This window comes from Dermacentor silvarum, chromosome 1 (genome assembly GCF_013339745.2).
Source record: "Dermacentor silvarum isolate Dsil-2018 chromosome 1, BIME_Dsil_1.4, whole genome shotgun sequence".
NCBI lineage: Eukaryota > Metazoa > Arthropoda > Arachnida > Ixodida > Ixodidae > Dermacentor > Dermacentor silvarum.
The window spans coordinates 115110019-115128979 of record NC_051154.1 but is presented as its reverse complement, the minus strand read 5'-3'; the positions used below and the strand labels follow the sequence as shown (position 1 = coordinate 115128979).

Sequence of the window (18961 nt, the reverse complement as noted above, 5' to 3'; positions counted from 1 at the left end):
TCTCATGTTGCTCTACAATTTTTTCATTGACGCTTTTCATCTAATTATATTATTTGGGAAGTTGAATAATTAATTAAGAATAATTATGTAATTAGGCTGAATGCAAGAATTCAGCGGAGTATCTCCAAGCAACGGCAAACAACATTACCTTAGTTCTGTCCAGCCACGTGGCATTTGCATATCTTTAATGTTTGGCCCAAGTTAACTGAAACACCCTTTATAGTTACACTATGTGACGAAGAGTAGTCGGCGCCAAGTTTTCTTTGCAGTTATTACAACAAAAACTTAAGCGGAAGCTCTGAGACGGATCACACAAGAAAACAAGCAATAAAAAAGAAAAGCGTGAGAGGCGTCAATTGAAAGACAGTGAACGTCCAGTGGAATTGAATGATTTAGCACCCTTCTGGTTATGATTTATGCTTCGTTATGGAAAATCGAACTCGTCTTCAATCTTCTCGCGCCTTTCACGAACACACCGTGCGCGCTACGGATGCGATAACGCGCTCGCCGGAAAAGAACGCACAAAGTTCATTCGGTGCCATTCCTCACAGTGAACGAACCAAAGCGCTAATGGCGCCTGGCGTAAGTCGTAAAGCCCGTATCTTTGGTTTTTGTTCGATGAGGCATAGGTATTCGTTTCTAGCTCCCCTACTTTAGCGTCGCCATTTCGTCATTTTCGTTTTTTTTCGCTTTATTCCGATGCACTTTGATTTATTCATATTTTTACAAGTGTCGGCTCTCCCCTGCATTTTATCCTAATTTGGGGGCACCGTTAGGTTACGGTTAGAATGGTGTTTGGTGCAGGCTAAAGCAGTTATTTTGTTTGGAAATGAGTCTGATGGTAGCGAAGGCCCCCCAAAAATTGGTCGCAGTTTCACCCGAAAGGCGAAGCACCATTTGCGATAGCAAATTAGTAGAGAGCTATATGGAGTAAAGATAGTAGTTTTATCAGCTGTATAAACTTGGAAATGCAGCAGCACCAGCAACGCGCAAAACTGTTGTCGACGCCGTCGGCGTTTTGCCCGCGTTCGCACCGAACGCGCGCGGCGTTTTTATATAAATACGTATTTGGTGCCGCAGCGAAACGTCGCCTCCCCTCCCTCCCTCCCATCCCCCCACAGCCTTTCGCGCGACGGAAAAAGTTGCGTTTCCTCTCTGTATATGCAAAGGAGGAAAGAGACGCTTAATTCTGCAGCCCGTCAGGGAGCACGGCGCAGAACGCGCGTTTGCTCTCCGACGTGCGTTCGCCCCCCGTGAAAGCGCGCGTCCCTCGCGCCCTTTCACTCGCATATACAGCGTCCGGAGCGCGGCGACGATTTCATCGCCGTTGATGTCATACGGAACCTCACGGCGACGGCGACGACGACGGCGACGCTGACGGCAGAAATCTGCTTTGGAGTGTCCATATAATTGCTATCGCAATAAAATGTCTAACTTAGCAATAAAGTAGGAACGTATACGAAGGGTTGTTTCTTTGTTTACTAAGTGCGTGGGAAGTTTCGCATACTGAAGAGCCCGCAATCCCCAAAATGGTAACCAAACGCACACGCACACACACACACACGCACACGCAGGCTAGGCCAGCTGTATGTTGTATGGCTCGGTGGTCGTCGGTGTGCGGCTATTCAGGACTCTAAAATGGAACGATAACATTCAGCGTCAGGTGATTATTAAGGCGAAAGCCTTTAATGGCTCATACTCGCGGCGTCCGACCATCCGTCCGTCCGTGCCCTGGAACGGTGCCAGCTGTGGCCTCTCCCCTAACACTCTCTCAGAAATCAGGTGATGGCACAGCGGCGCGCGCGGCAACGCTCCTTCGTCAGACGTCTCGTTGCAGCAGTCGAGTTATAGTCGGATGGCTCCCAAGCGGCCCGGTGATGGTTCCACGGCAAGCTGTTCGGAGAAGCGCCCCAAGATTGTGGATTCCCCCGATACCAAACGCCAGAAAAAGAATGAGCGAATGCGCATGCGGCGGTATAGTCACTCGAATGGGCACAGGCTTTCGCCGAACACACTTTGGAATTTACAAAGTGTCCTTCAATTTTGAAATCGAACTTCATTGTGGTGCCACAAATCAACTAAGCCAAACCGCCGAGTTTTTCCCACACTTTGATATCTGCATGGGCGGTAATCTAAACACGCGTACTGCCTCTGCTTGAAAACGAAATCTTGCTTCACCGAGCCTCTTCTTGCGGCGTTGTGCGCTTCAAACCTGAGCTATAAGTGCCCTAAAGATTGCTCATTCGCTCGCAAATTTTGGCGCCAAATCTCGAAAGCAGCCTTGCATTGCGATACAATGTGCTCTGCGTCCGGAAGAAAACGCGTCGCATGTTAAAAAAAAATAGAAGCTCCGGTACTATGTTTTGTTCGTCGAAGGTGATAGCTCCACGCGCGCAACTAATGAGAGCTCCAGCTGCTCTGCTCGCGTTGGCTTATCAAGTCAGGTCACATACATGCTGTGAAAACGTACGACAAACGTGATGGGAAAGTTGAATGTCAGGACTTGGTATACCGTGCACACTGCATGCTTTGCTTCCGTTCACCGCCACGCGTGCCAAGCTTTGGCGCGATTGGGCGTAGCGCTTGTTTTCTCTCGCTCGCGCTCTGCGCACTGCTTAATTCTCGCACTGCTTTTGTGTTTGTAAGTTCATTGATCAGAGACGCTTCAGCTCGAAGCGTAGTGCAATAACATGAGCAACCCTGCAAGCGCGGGGCTAGGGCCACTAGCGCGGCGTCCTGATACCTGAGCCAAAAACCAAGAAACACAAGGCTTAATTATTACATGCCAAAGGAGAGTACGAAAAACGAACGCCTTGTACTTCTCTTACCGTTGATAAGCTGCTTTGAACATGTGCAGTAGCAATGTACTGTATACCGACGTCGTAACCTTTCTACGGCTTCTTTTTTTCGCTTTTTAAACACTGCTGCGATGAACTTTCCTCAGTCTATTACTTTTTCAGTGAATAAATGGCAAGAATAGATGTACCATCTGCAAGCTTATACTAACGTGTGAAAGCGCATTTACTTTCTTTACAGTACGAAATAAAATATAATTTTTGCGAACATGGCACTGTTTTCTCTGTAATTTTTTTTTAACTTTTACTTTATTTGGAAAAAAAATTTTAGCACAATATGTGGCGCAACAACCCGCGAGATGTTTCTTGTTTTATTTGCAAGATATATTTTAGGCCCCTAAAATGCATAAGATGCTTTTAAATTTCAAAGTATGCTGTTATAAAGGAGCAGTGCCCCTTCACATAAAAAAGAGAAAAAACATGAATAGTCGCAGTCATATCCTAAACAGGCATTTTTCTAATAAGTTTTCGTACGAAGCTAGCGTTGCCCTTGAGCGCGAATTCCAATGAAGCTGACGTGCTGGTACGTAATACGGGATTTTACTTCTTTTTTTTTGGGGGGGGGGGCAGTGGCAGGGGGCAGGCAGAAATTAGGGGGCTAATGTACTTCTCGTATAGTATAGACATGGGGAAAAGAGATGTGAGTTAAATGCTTTTTTTTATGTGCTGCAGCACCGGGTCCGCAACGTCGGCTGCGGTGGCCATTTTTTTCGTGTCGATTTGATTTCAATCACTCAGTTGCGCCCACTGCAAAAAAGGAACAGCCCTATACAGGTTGTTACCGGCATTGTCACGGAACTCTTGCTTCGCTTATAGCAGCGAACAGCAGTGGGAGCACACCACAAAACAATGGTCAAACCAGCAGCTATGCCTGTAGCTATGCTACGCTATTGAGCGAGCAGTTTCTTTTTGCCATACCTTCACCAAGATGGCGGACGGCGTCTTGCGGCAAGTCGATAGATGGCGCTTGACAGTTTCAATATTCCCTATTACGTTTCAGTAACTGCCAGTTTGATGTTGTTGCGGCTGAACTTAGGGTTTTTTAGCTGCCTTATCCCGCGAATCCAGACGGCAACCTTAATTTTACCTGCCTCACCGAGTGCTTTCAGGGTCAAGTGCGACCCAAATACGCCAACTAATCCCACGCGTCCAGCTTGGCATCCTGCTCACAATTTTTGCACACTACACAGGAAGCGCGTGTCGTGTTCGTCAGATCCCATTTCCCTAAGCAGCTACCGTAGCTGCGCTGTGCCTTGAGACACGATCTCTGCCGGAAACCGGGTGCACGATGCCTGCCGGAGTACACCGGAAGGCAGCCGTCGTTTCCCCTCCTGGCGGAAGTACAACTGATCCCTTTGATGTCGGTTGCTTCTACCGTGCGCTTCATGATCTTTTTTACCTGAGCCCTTACCTCTTTCGACGCGTGCTGTTACTTATATTGCGCTGTCCATCCTTTGTCCTTCGCGCTGCTCAGGTTTTTATTGTTAGCTGTTGTGCAGGTCGACCTAAAGCTTATTCCAGTTAATGGTTGCTCAGCGTGTTTTTAGATTGCCTAATTCTGAAACTTGTAGTCAGATATAGTCAGCAAGAACAAGGAGTATACGTAACTTTATTTGGTTTCATTTCTTTCTGAAAGCAACCTGGTAGTAGACCTGGTTAGCAGAGTCTACCAGCTAGTAATTACCCTTCGTTTTTTTCTTCTTTTTAGCGATAGCCGATGCTAGTTTGCAAATACTCTGAGGAACAAGCGTGTCCTATTAAAACATAGTGTGTATGAACTGTCACCAAACGAACTGACGTATATTTGACGCACAAATCACTAAAAGGGGGAATGTATACATGTCTAGCACGTGTGCCTGCGTCAAACGTCAAGAGTCCCAGTTTTCAGGGTTGGCACGTAAAACCCCAGAAAGAAGAAGTTTTCAGGGGCTAAGGTTCAGTACCTATGTTCACTGTGACAAAATAAGGCAGCGAAAGCACAGATCAACGAGCGATGTTGATGGGATGTTCATTGTATTCACAAAAAGCTAAAATGAAAAAAAAAGACATCCATGAGTTTCTGAGTAATGCAAGGACTCAAGCAAAGCCATTTTGAGCGAGCGCACTTTTTTTGCAACCGTAGCACATGAATTTCCCCGCAGGCTTTTTTCTTCCGCATCCGACGAAAATCACACTCCAGAGGTATTTCTTTACTTCAAAACAAAAGGACCGAGAAAATAAAATACTGCAAAGAACGGGCTGACAAGGGCCGCCGCCATGGCTTGAAGCGCAATTCCTGCTTGTCTTAACGAACTGAATCGTTATCGTTCAGCGTTCTGCACCTGGCTTCATGATATAAAGTGCCACTGTTTTTCAACACAACTCCATCTAGTCTGCCTGCGGCTTAGTTTTGCCGCCTTCCATGCTGAAATCTTGCTTTCCTAGGGCGTCTCGGACATTTCAGTCCAAGCACCAGCCATCGTGTCCACAGTCAGTCCACATTGACACTTTGCCAAAGAAATGTTCTATATTTTTTTAATCTGTCCGCAGTACTAAGTAATTGAAACAACTCATCTGTATTTATTTTTCCAGGACACTGAGGACGTGTCACCTATAGGATTGTCTTCTGTATAAATTTTTTGCCACCGTTTCCGTAACGGCGTGTGGTCTTACTCGTTGCGCCAAAATGCCGTGCCCCTCCCCAATCCGTTTGAAATAAATAGACCTAGCCATTCTTATTTTATCTCTCTTTATATAAAGTGAGCAGTTTGGAGTTGCAACCTTCGAAAATTAAGTGGTTTTAGCAGAGTTGCCGAATATTCAGACACATTCGATACGGATCACACAGTTACGCCAAACTACGTCTTCGTAGCTTTTTTTTTTTTAACTTGAATTGAGGGGAACCTTTTCTTCCCTTGGTAGTGCTATTAAAATATTTCTAAGTGTTCAGGTCAAGTGCTAAAGACAACTTGCTTTCCAATATCATATTAAGGAGAAAAATGCTTATAATTTATTTTGGTGCAATAGAATCGTTTCACCGCTTCACAACGCTGTGATGAGTCATATAAAATATTACGCTAACAGGTGAAAGAGATTCTGTGCTTCGAGCAATGTACGAGTCATTGGAGAGCTCGGGGAAGGACCTTTCTCACGAAGTGGACGTAATTGCGCTATGATTAAGGCGACATGTGTTGTCGCGTTCTTTATTGGACTTCTATCTGCAACATCAGATAAAATAGTTGCACCTCCGTCACTATGCAAATAATTATGCGCTGGGCAGGCTCTGTTCCTTTTTTTGTTTCATCACGTGAGACCTTGTCTCTAAGCATTGACGGTATACACGCGTGTAAACTTAACTTTTGTGTTTGTGTGTGTGTTTAGCTTTTTTTTTCTTGTTTTTGCCTCAAATTTTAGTGTGGCACTGCAGCCTCCCCTATTTGTTTCCTTCATATTTTTTATGTCCATCAGTATTGTTCATTTTTTATTTTATTTTACATTATTTCAAATAACTTTCATCACACGTAGCGCCTTAGCCAATACATACAAGCGAAATGGCGTAGAAGGAATGCTTCCACCCCACCGACTTAATCCACCAGTTAAACGAACCTAACCTGCTAGTGGAAAACGTCGATGCAAAATGGTCTTTTTTTCTCTCTCGCTCTCTTTTTGTGTATGTATTGGACGTTTGGAAAGAGCAGTTTTTTTTTTAATTTAGAGTGTAATAGATGCTCATGTAAAGGATTTTCTATTAAGTTTGACAAATTGACATTTTGCAAGGTCCACTGAAAATGCAACGGATTAGTGTTCTCGTTTTATGTCCCAAATAATATCACATCATTAATAATAACCAAGCCCGATGATGCCCTGCCGAAAAACACAGTGGCATTGTGAGCCACATGCATGAAATGCTTGACACTGCGAGTGTTCCCGAATGTGATAATGCGGTCTCGGCAAATTTTCATCAACACTGCAAGTACGGCACGATGGCAAAACATGTGACAGCGTTTACGTACCGATTTGTTCTATTTGATTCTGGGAGCATTTATTATAATAATATTCATTTTTATTTTATTGAATCTGTTCTCGTCCGTGTCACCACAAATGACAAAGGAAGAATACGCTGTTTCGGGTCGAGTTTCGCTATAAGTGCTTCACTGTCAACAACTGCACACGATGCGCAACCTAATGCCCCTGAAAATAATTGAAGTTCTAATGACGAGTATGCTTGAGGTCACATTACCAAGGTGGCCACACAATGCGAAATGAAGACAGGCGCACCAACTGCTCCTGTGATTATATTGAGACCTCCGCTAGGGAAGCAGTTCTGAAAGGTTGAGCCGTCGCCAAATGCAAGTGCGCTGCCAATTTTGCTTCTTTTCAGGTGATTAAACGAAAGCGCAGTTATGGGTATTTATGTGAATGAGACCGAGTAACTGTCTCAAGAGAAGCAGTTACAACGTTTCAGGTCCCTTTTTAAAGCCCCAGGCATAATGAACCGCTTGTTAAATTCACGCAGGAGACTGCAAGCACCAGATGAGCGAATCGAACCGAAAGAGCTCGCGAATACCGCGAAAGAAAAAGCACCGCTAACAAGCCGCTTGGCGTTCAAGATATCGCTCAGGAACGCGCACACACGTGCGTAAAAGGAATGCTCGTTACTTCAGGCGCACGTTATCTGGCTCGCTTAAGCCGCGCCACTCTACGCATGATTGCGTCCACTCCTTGCCCTAGGGCCACCCTCGTGCGATGAAGCAGAATATGGCGATGCTGACGCCGGCCCCAAGACCAATATAGCAGGTCGTTCCTGTCAGTGCCTTGGTCGGTGGCGAAACACGGAGGCATGTCGGAGAGATCAAGCTCCCCTGAGCATGAATTTTGCTCAAGGCGAGTGCCTCATGTGTATTCTGTTCAGACCACTAACAATGCGGCTGGCCACGCAGGCAAAATGACATTATAGGACGAAAAAGTCAACAAGAGAAATCTCAGGTAGCACACACCGCGCTACAATAGCGTGTCACATTGTGTTACAAAGAATCCACGGCAAACTAGTTGCTTGGACTGAATTTCCCTGATTCAGTTTTTGGCGCAAAAACGCGCCTACAGAGCGGTTTTGAATAAATGTACTGTCATATAAATTACTATAAGTCGTATTTACTGGCTTAATCAAAAACTTTGCATTTAGATGAGAAAATGTTTTGTAGAAAAATGGTATGACTTAATATTTTAAATTTGGTGCCCCTATGACGGGTACGCATAATGTTTTCTGCAGCCAAATGATGCGCTCATTTTCGTGAAAATAGGGGAAATAAAAGCCAAATTCAACTTGCTAATTTATCTTGGCTAGGTATATTGAATGTCTAACGCAAGTCCAGAACAAGGACGTGAGGAAAGCTCGAAATGCACGATATCGCTAATGACATCAGCAGACCAAGTCAACCGAATGAGAAGACACCCAGCGGATGAAACGAGCTTGTATGGAACAATGGCTTTGACAAAAGCTAGTACAAATAATGTCTAGGAAGGTCCACGACAGAGCACTCAGTCTAGTAGCTCAGAGAGCGCATCCGACACTCACTAATGCTGCAGAACAGCTTTAACTTCTCCGTCAGTGGAGACCAACTGAAAGAAATGCGAGTCGTATACGACTTTGGCATAGAATACTTGTTATATAACCAGTTATGCAACTTCGTAGAACGCGCTCCATGCCCAATCGGCTCGAAGACAGTAAAAACTTCCTCAGTATAGCACTCACGCCGCATGGGCTTCCCAGGTTATGCAAAATGTCTGTCTTTTTTTTTAGAATTTACTGTCTGGGCATGGAGTGTACTCTCCATGGAACACTGAGGTGGGATACTTTCGTCTGTATTGATTTGTCCAGGGATATCACTCGGAACGATTCCTACCGCTCATGTCTCCTTCGGTTTGTTTTAGCAACGCCATTTGCTTCAATTCGGCGTGGGCTTGTGAGAAGCAGTCTATATAGTCTTAGTGTGCTAGCAAGATCTAGAAAGCCTATCTGAAAGGTATCCGACTATGCACCCGCAGGCAGAAAAAGAAGCGTCGCCTGATGTTTTCCTTATCCTAATCCCTTTCAATGCAGTTACCTCTTGGTTCCACAAATCGAGTCCCACGGTACTTCCACTTTTTTAAACAATGATAGAACTTCTCATCGGAAAGTGCGGTTATGGCAATCGTCGCATTGCCTTTGATGTACTCTCGGGAACAGACAAAAGTCGCAAGGGACTATGTACGGAGATTTAGGATCCTGATGGACCACCTAAACATTGTGCTTTGCAAAAAAGACTGAATCACATTATTCGCATGAACAGAGGCACTTGCCAAGCCTTGTAATTATTCCTTGGCACTAACTTTGCAGGCACCAGCTTTGCATCCAAATTATGTTTAAAATGGCATTCACATATATTTGTTTTGTTGCCATCCCCAACCAACCAAATTCTTTAGTAGTTCGCCGCTTGTCTCCCATTCCAAAGGCTGGCACTTAGTTTACAATCGCATTTTTATGGCTTGTTGATAGCATCTCAAAGCATGGCTCACTGTCCACAGATGTTTGGCCTTTCGTGAAGCGGTTGTACAGCAATTTTATCTGCTTCCTGTCCATAGCGTCATCTCCAAACGCTGTTGGAATCTTTCGAAATGATTTTGCTTGGGTATCACCAAGATTTGCACAGATATTTGTGCGGTACTTTGTTTGATTCGCTCCGTCATTCTCGATCACTTGAAATCGCGCCGAGCTGAGACCACAGTAATCAACACAAATGCTCCTGCTCAACAGCAGACGCAAGTGAAGGTCACACCACCTGCAGGGTAAACTGTTTACATCATGAACACTCCTTCCATGTTGCACACTGTGGGCAACCTGCACCTTGTAGCTTTCTCTAAAATAAATAAGGTCGGGTACTTTTCATACAAACCTTGTATTTGGTTATTGCTGCCATGAAGGTGTAAAGCCACAGCTGTCGTCGGCGTGGTGCCCCACTTAGCGTTTGTTGTTGCTTCGTAGTGGGCATTCGCCTGCAGCAACACAATCTTCCTGCCAACGAAGCCTGACCAAATTGTCCCCAAAACACACGTCTTGGCATGCTGTGGCGAATGGCGGCGTTTAGACTTCTCTGCAAAAGAATGGTGCTGTGTCTAATCACGTGGTACTCGCTGAGTACTGTATGGCACAACGAGTGTGTACTACGCTGTGCTCACGCGATTTTAGCACCCAAGTGAATCAGCATGCCCATCTATGTGTTCACATTTACGATCCTATAAAACAATAGCGAGAGGTCATTCGTCCAAAGCTTGCGGGCAAACGGAAGTCTTCAACTTTCCCTTTCATGCGCGCCACATCCGCTCGTACCCAGTTTCCTTTGTCTGAATGAGCACCAAGCGCAGATTGCAATCGCTTGGGAATAATGTGTAATCGCCGGGAACATAATGTCTAATGCATATTTTCTAATGTACAGAGGAACTCATAAATGTTTGCAGACTACGCATGATGATGACGTGGTCTTTTGTGCCACAGGGGCAGGAGGAGAAAAAAATTAGCGTAGCTTGCACTGGATGCGCAATGCTAAAGAGACAGCAGAGCTGATGGGCACCTAGCTAGTCCCGGCTTTTGGGCTAGGCTAAGCACTACCAAGTCACCCCCACCATTTCCCGGAAGTTATCGCGAAGCGCGGGCTCTTCTTCGGGAGTACGAACTATATTTGGGCGTCCTATGGCTTCTACTGATCGAGAGCCGCCGCACACACGCTTACAAAGCTGTTACCTCAAGGTCAGCGCATGCGCCGATCCAATCGTTATCACGGCGCATGCGCAGATCTCGGCGCGGCGGTGGAACTTGACGCAGCTTTGACGCAGCTCACGAGAGTTTATTGGCCAGTTGCTGGCTCCTAACAATACGCACTACGATGCGACTGCGATCAAAAAGCCGGTCCACATTCCCACTATGGTTGTGTGTGGCCACTGACCAACAGTCCCAAGGCTAGGTTCAGAACACGTACACATGGCAAAATGAACATCCAAGACAGGATGAACATCGGCCACCGAAGCTCCGTTGGTAGAGCATCGCACACGTCAGTCAGAGGTTTGGGGTTCGGCTTCCACAAGCAGCAAATTGTCTTTTTACCAATTGTCTATTTCATTTTTCCTTATTACAAATATAAAACGTAACGGAACGAAAATTTATCATCATTCATAATTATTTATACACTTCAATTACAAATAGTTGTATTACCCATTAATTCCTTGTAATCATTGTCAGATATTGGTTTCATATGGTTGTTGATAAAAATTTAACCTTTCGGTACCCCTCCGTTCAAGTTTGCTGTATTTACACACGTACCCCTGCACAGTCACAACAACGTGACAACATGTAGTTATGTCGTTTGTGTCTTGTATTGATCCACGATTCAGCGAAACTGTAGTGAACTGGGGCACTATGCAGAAAGGCCCGAAACGCGGTATCTTCTACTGTATTAAAGAAATCCGCGCGCGTCGTTCAAGGATTTGAATGCTTCCAACTGCAACATTTGGCAGATGGAACGAGCAGCAGTGTAGTAAGCTCGAATAATCTCCAAGGAAGCTTCACACGTCTCCTCCACGCCTTATAGACAACCAAGACAGATCCTTGCCGGAAGGTGTCGTCCTTTTACGGAAGCAGCAAATTCATCCGTCACCGAACTTGTCCTTGAGCACATCGGCAATACTGTGATGTCCAGAATACGACTGCACATCGCGACGTTCCACGTAGACATTATCCCTCCTTCCTCTCCGACAAGTGTATGAGTGCCGAAGGAAAAGGAAACACATGTTGAATGCATAGCAAGATTCTGCAAGAAATGACATCAGCAGTGCAACAAACGGGGCTATTGGGTGCAGGTTCATTGATGCAGTGGGCTGCGTATTAGGCTGAAAAAAAAGAAACAAAGTAAAGAAAACAACGAATAGATAACAAAGTGTGTCAGGCTTCAAAAAAAAAAGAAAAAAGAAAAAAAGCCTTTAACACGTTCTTCGCAATATGTGTGTCAATACTCGTGACAATGGAAACATTCCTCTCCAACTTTAGCTTCACTTTGATCTCCATTGTTAACAACGAACGCGTATTTTCCTAACGAAACGATTTGTCAGCTCGTTATTTGTCTGCCGAACCTTATTTTCTATTCAGGCATAAGCTTTCTCTTTGTTTCTTGAAGTATATTACTAACTGAACGTGAAGTATATTACTAACTTCTATCTAAGAACGACCGTCTTGGGGGCTGGCGGAATGGGAAGTTCTGAGCGATATACTTTGTAACGAATAGTTCAAGCTGTAACTTTTGGTCATAGTTTCGAACCGAAAAGCCAAGCCCGTTATGAAGAGTGCCATATAAAGCTGCTTAGAGGACGAATCAGGTACAAAGTGCATTTTGCACAACTTTCAACCGTGCTAGCGGCCTGGGTGCACGGATATCCGCGTAGTTCCGTGGCAGTGTTTCATAATATTATACGTAATTATCTCAAATATTCTAGAACCAATTTGCGTGAGCGTTGTGCGCAGAGGCACTTCCATAGTCTTCCTAGCAATCGCCATTCTTTCTTCTGCCATATATATGTACTACGCGGCATCTATCTCCATGGATACCAATCATTTCACGTTGGCTCTTTCGCAAGCGAACGTTTGGTACGTCCGCGCTTTTCCCCTTTTCATTCCTTCGGCGGCTAGTTGGAACGCTACAAACTATCGATATGCACACTTTGCGTAAACGCTTTAGGATTTACTCTGCCGTCCCGCTTCTCGCAGCTTATTCTCGGCATGGTTACGATATCGGCTGACTGCGAGAACAGTGTACTGCATATATGTTACACGGTGTTTTCCCGCTCAAGTTCAGTGATAGTGCAAACTATGTTTCAAGACATTAGGGACTGCACAGAAGCTCCCTTCGCTTTACTGCGGACAATAATGTTCTCGACTGCCCGTTTCACAGCGATGTTGCCGCTATGGTCACCCCACGAGGGGCAACGAAGATTCTATGTTCTTTCGGTGTTTTGGATCACAGGAAAAGGGCACCACGTATGCAGAGCATTCAAGTAATTCGGCCAAGCGTAGCTATCGTCTAGCTTCCTGGCTAGCTTATAGACCGGAGAGCGACCGCACATAATTGCTTCACTCATTCCTGTTCGATCACTGGGCCAGGACAATTTTTTCTCTAACTGGTATGCTTCCTTTCTGAGAAACCCGTAAGGGATTCCCTTTTTAGATTGGTGCTACTTGCGGTTCGATGACGATATATCATTTTCTAAAAATCTCTTTATACATTGGCCTATTTCCGCAGGACTGATTCGCAGCTGGATTCACACGGCCGGACGGACTGCTTAATCAGGCCGCAGACAAGTGTGACGTGGATAAGCGGCAGCGAATCGCGCCACCCGAAGCTCGTCAGCGGCTTCCGAGTATGAGGTGTGATTTGGCAGCAGTGTGCCAGCTCATGCTCGTCCGCAAGCAAAACCGGCGAACCGTCCCGTCCTCTGAATCCCGCATTATGAAGGGTAGTGGGACTCAGCTCGCTTTTCCGCTATCGTCTGGACATTCCCGCAATAACACGTTCCGATACCCCCGTCAATGGGCTGTCATTGCATGTCACGTGAGCTTCATCACTAAACCATGCACGGGGTGGCGAGTAGTTTCATCGCGGCCATAACTTCGCGCCCCTGTGCACCGACAAGGCAAGAAAACTCTTTACGAGCCGTATTGTCTCCAGTGACTTCGCTTCTTTCAATTCGCTCTCTTTCGGTGAGTCATTTTTTACATGCAACCTCAATGAATTTTGTGGAACGTAATTGAAGATATTCTTTGCAACGTGCGAGACCGTAGTATGTATCGCAATCGTCGTGAAAGCTACAACTGGGGCCACTTTGGGTTAAGCAAGGCTCTAAAAGCACTTGTCCACAGATTTCCTCTGAGTCAACTAAGATGGCAGATCTTGAGCTCCAAGATGAAACAGGGTGGAGTGGCCGCCCGAATTGTGGCAGAGTTCCTGCCACACTCACTTCCTCGCTCTTGGCACGCGGTCCTCGGTTTCGATGGCGCTACGAACATGAGGCCGCCCATTGTGCTTGAAGGTAATCTATATCAGCACGAAAGTCCTCTTACAGAAATTTACGAAGACCATTGCGCATGACGCCGGTTTGAGAAAACTATAACGTCTTTTCACGCTGACAGATTGCGACAGCCGAGGCTCCGGCCAATCGCGACATGTCCGTACATGCAGTCAGCTTCTCGGGCCACCGGTTAACCTGCATTGTCGCGTTCCCCTCTCGTGCTCGCAAGCACTGCGCTGTTTTAGCGAGAGGTACATAAGAGCTGTTGTGGCGTGGAGTAGAGGTAGAACACCCGACTTCAAATCTGAAGGTCGTAAGTTCGAATCCTGCTCCATTCCACTACATTTTCAGGCTTGGAGTGGTGCCTGACACCGGCAAAGAAAAAAAAATACATATTGCCGAGAACTAGTGGGGCTATACTAGTTCAGGTGCAACCAAACTAGGCAGGCCCACTAAGCTTCATCAAAGTCACTCCCTCACCAGAACAGGAATTGGCCTCCCTGGTGCAGTATTCGGCCACTACCTCCCTGATGACTCCGACAATTAACCCATGGCCCTCAGTCCCCAGTGGCGGCGGAGCACCTGACCAAGGCGGCGGTCGGACCTGCTACGCGGCAGAGGGTGCTAAGAATATCTGGGTCCGGACAGGCCGCCAATGAAAACTGAACCTGGCAACGTTCAACACGCGCACCCTCTCGAGTGAGGCTAGCTTAGCAGGACTATTTGAGGAATTATCAGGCATTGCCTGGGACATTATTGGCTTTAGTGAGGTTAGAAGAACTGGTGAAGCTTACACAATGCTGACTAACGGCCACGTCCTCTGCTACAGAGGTCTTCCAGATAAGAGAGAATCCGGGGTAGGATTTCTAGTCCATAACAACATAGCGGGCAACATTGATGAATTTTACAGCATTAGTGAGAGGGTAGCAGTCGTCATAATAAAGCTGAATAGGAGGTACAAAACGAAGGTAGTACAAGCCTACGCCCCAACTTCCAGTCACGATGATGAAGAGATAGAACAGTTTTATGAAGATGTGGAATTAGCAATGAGAAAGGTGCAAACTCAGTATACTGTAGTCATGGGCGACTTCAATGCAAAAGTGGGCAAAAACCAGGTTGGCGAGCAAGCAATTGGAAACTACGGCATCGATTCTAGGAATGCAAGAGGAGAGATGTTGGTGGAATTCGCGGAAAGGAATAGGCTCCGAATAATGAATACATTCTTCAGGAAGCGCACCAACAGGAAGTGGACCTGGAAAAGCCCTAATGGAGAAACAAGGAATGAAATAGATTTCATACTCTCTGCCGATCCAAGCATAGTGCAGAATGTAGAAGTGTTAGGTAAGGTAAAATGCAGTGACCATAGGTTAGTGAGGTCTAGGATTTCTCTCAATTTGAAGAGAGAAAGAGTGAAATTAGTCAAGAGGAAACAGGCCAACCTAGACGCAGTAAGGGTGAAAGCAGACCAATTCAGGCTGGTGCTCGCAAACAAATATGCAGCTTTAGAACAGGAAGATGAAGATAACATAGAGCTAATGAATGAAACCGTAACTAGGCTGATCTCAGAAGCAGCAATTGAAGTGGGAGTTAAGGCACCAAAGCAACCTGTAGGGAAGCTCTCCCAAGAAACAAAGGACCTAATAAAGAAACGACAAAACATGAAAGTGTCCAACTCAAGAGATCAGATAGAGTTCGCTGAACTGTCAAAACTGATCAACAAGAATAAAGTAAGGGATATTCGAAATTATAACGTGGGAAAAATTGAGGAAACCGTAAAATATGAACGCAGCATGAAATCAGTAAGAAGAAAACTAGGCATAGGACAAGGCAAGATGTATGCACTGAAAGATAAGCATGGTAATATCATCAGCAATTTCGATGACATAGTAAAAGCTGCAGAAGAATTCTATACTGACCTGTACAGTAGCCAAAACAGCCAAGCTACTTTCATTCGAAATAGTGATGAACCGGATACAGAAGCTATTTCTATAACTAGCGATGAAGTTAGAAGGGCCTTGAAAGACATGACCAGAGGAAAAGCGCCTGGAGAAGATGGAATAACAGTAGATTTAATCAAAGATGGAGGAGATATCATGCTTCAAAAGCTTGCGGCCCTTTATACGCAATGCCTCACAACTTCAAGTGTACCAGAGAGCTGGAAGAACGCCAACATTATACTTATCCATTATAAGGGAGACGTTAAAGAATTGAAGAATTACAGACCCATTAGCTTGCTTTCAGTATTGTATAAAATATTCACCAAGATAATTTCCAATAGAATCAGGACAACATTTGACTTCAGTCAACCAAGAGAACAGGCTGGCTTCAGGAAGGGATATTCTACGATGGACCATATCCATGCCATCAATCAGGTAATCGAGAAATCTGCGGAGTACAATCAACCTCTCTATATGGCTTTCATTGATTATGAAAAGGCATTCGATTCAGTAGAGATACCAGCAGTCATAGAGGCATTACGTAATCAAGGAGTAGAGGAGGCATACGTGAATATCTTAGCAAATATCTACAAGGATTCCACAGCTACCTTGGTTCTGCACAAGAAAAGTAGAAAGATACCTATCAAGAAAGGGGTCAGGCAAGGAGACACAATCTCTCCAATGCTATTCACTGCATGCTTAGAAGAAGTATTCAAGCTCTTAGACTGGGAAGGATTAGGAGTGAGGATCGACGGCGAATATCTCAGCAACCTTCGGTTTGCAGATGACATTGTCCTACTCAGCAACAATGGAGAGGAATTACAACAAATGATTGAGGACCTTCATCGAGAGAGAAAGTGCAAGAATTGGGTTGAAGACGAATATGCAGAAGACAAAGATAATGCTCAATAGCCTGTCAAGAGAACAAGAATTCAGGATCGCCAGTCAGCCTCTAGAGTCTGTAAAGGATTATGTTTATCTAGGTCAATTACTCACAGCGGACCCTGATCATGAGAAAGAAATTTACAGAAGAATAAAATTGGGTTGGAGTGCATACGGCAGGCATTGCCAAATCCTGACTGGGAGCTTACCACTGTCGTTGAAAAGAAAAGTGTACAATCATTGCATTCTACCGGTGCTAACATACGGGGCAGAAACTTGGAGGTTAACAAAGAAGCTCGAGAACAAGTTAAGGACCGCACAAAGAGCGATGGAACGAAAAATCTTAGGAGTAACGTTAAGAGACAGGAAGAGAGCGGTGTGGATCAGAGAACAAACGGGGGTAGACGATATTCTAGTTGACATTAAGCGGAAGAAATGGAGCTGGGCAGGCCATGTAATGCGTAGGATGGATAACCGGTGGACCATTAGAGTTACAGAATGGACACCAAGAGAAGGGAAGCGCCGTCGAGGACGGCAGAAAGTCAGGTGGGATGATGAGGTTAGGAAATTCGCCGGCGCAAGTTGGAATACGCTAGCGCAAGACAGGGGTAATTGGAGATCGCAGGGAGAGGCCTTCGTCCTGCAGTGGACATAAATATAGGCTGATGATGATGATGATGATGACATAAGAGTTTGCCTCCCTTTCCAATTATGACCTTCTATCGCACTTTTACAAAGAGTGCACCGGCCCCCAATTCATGGTTCGCGGTTTCCTTTTTAGCACGTGCCACTTAGATTCGTAGCATTCGCTTCACTCATTCCAAACACCAAACGGACGAGAGCGTGAAGCTATCCTCGGAGCAGGGTGGAATAAACGCATCTCCACCCGCCAAACTTTCATGCGCCTACGATCTGCTTTCTTCATGCATATTTTTTTCGATCACTGCACATGCTCGCAAGAGCGTTCCCGGTGCAGGACGCTGGGTCGGATACTCGAGGACCCATTGCTGCAGTCCGGTCACGTTCGGAGGCCACCCGTATCGCTCGCTCGCGGTCTATGCTATAGAGAAAGCGTGTTCGTGGCAGCGGCGTTCGCCTATGCGCGCGTGCATATTATAGGCCTCCATGTTTCATTCGCTCGGCAAGACGGTGTCATCACCCGTGGTGACACGTATTAAAGCAGAGAATTCGTCGGCGACAGGTTAACCTCTTAGGCACATTCATCATCGGCGTCCCTAAAGGGCAGCGCCGCGTACGTCTCGCGGGACCGCTATGGCGACGTCCGCTTTCTCATTGTTTACATGGCCGCTCTGCAGCACGGTAAAGAAAGGAAAGAAAGGTTTCTCGCGGGGCTGTCAAAATAACTTTGATACCCCTAAGGGGCGGCCGCGATTTCACGCCAAGATTGGGAAGCGAAATCACTCAGGTATAAATCCTAGTTTTGGCTATATTTCTTTGTTTTATGGAATGATGTGTAATATTTTTTTCTCAGCTCTATTGTTTGCTTCGTATTTTTATTGGTGGGTGTTCGAGACGTGAAAAGGCACCTGATTTCGAAAATACCAGCATTAGTGATGACAACGAAGTCTCGCACAGTCCCTATTTCAGTACGAGACTTTCTTGTCATCACTTGGGCGTAAACAGTGCACAGACATCACTGTAAACACCTGCAATGCGGCGTATTTTGGCGCCGGCACACACGCAACATAGAATGATGCCACAGAAGCACCGATTAGCATGTGCTAACTACAAACAGTTCTGTTCATAATAGGCGAAGAAGAGCTCGGCACTCAAGCCTTTAACATGCCCCATCTGTCAGCATTCGGAAGCGAGAAAAAAAAGTCGCTGATTCGCGTGAAAGGCGACGCATCAGTTGCGATAGCAAATTAGTGGAGAGCTATACGGAGTAAGGGTACTTGTTTTATCCGCTGTATAAACTTGGACACATTCGCTTACTAACAGAATTAACAAGCATGGTGTCAGTGCGCACAAGCAAACATAAATAGATCACAGACAGCCGCTGTCAAAAAGCTGGCGTGAGCAAGCGCAGCAGCAGCAGCGAACGAAGGTTCGGACTGTCTATGACTTCAACGGAAACTGAGCAGCGAAAGCACAGCGCATACAAAGGTAGGCGCCGTGTGCTGATCGCTTTCAAGATACAGTGCGCGCGACCACCCGCAGCCACGCGAAGTACAAGTACGCAGTTGCTGGCAGAGTAGA

The 18961-nt window shown here is 45.7% G+C and overlaps 1 protein-coding gene across 1 annotated transcript in view; it reads right to left on the bottom strand.

Annotated features, from left to right (window-relative positions):
- LOC119435495 (thyrotropin-releasing hormone receptor-like) overlaps positions 1-18961 on the bottom strand; it is a 370693-nt gene that overhangs the window by 276664 nt on the left and 75068 nt on the right. The window lies entirely within an intron of this gene.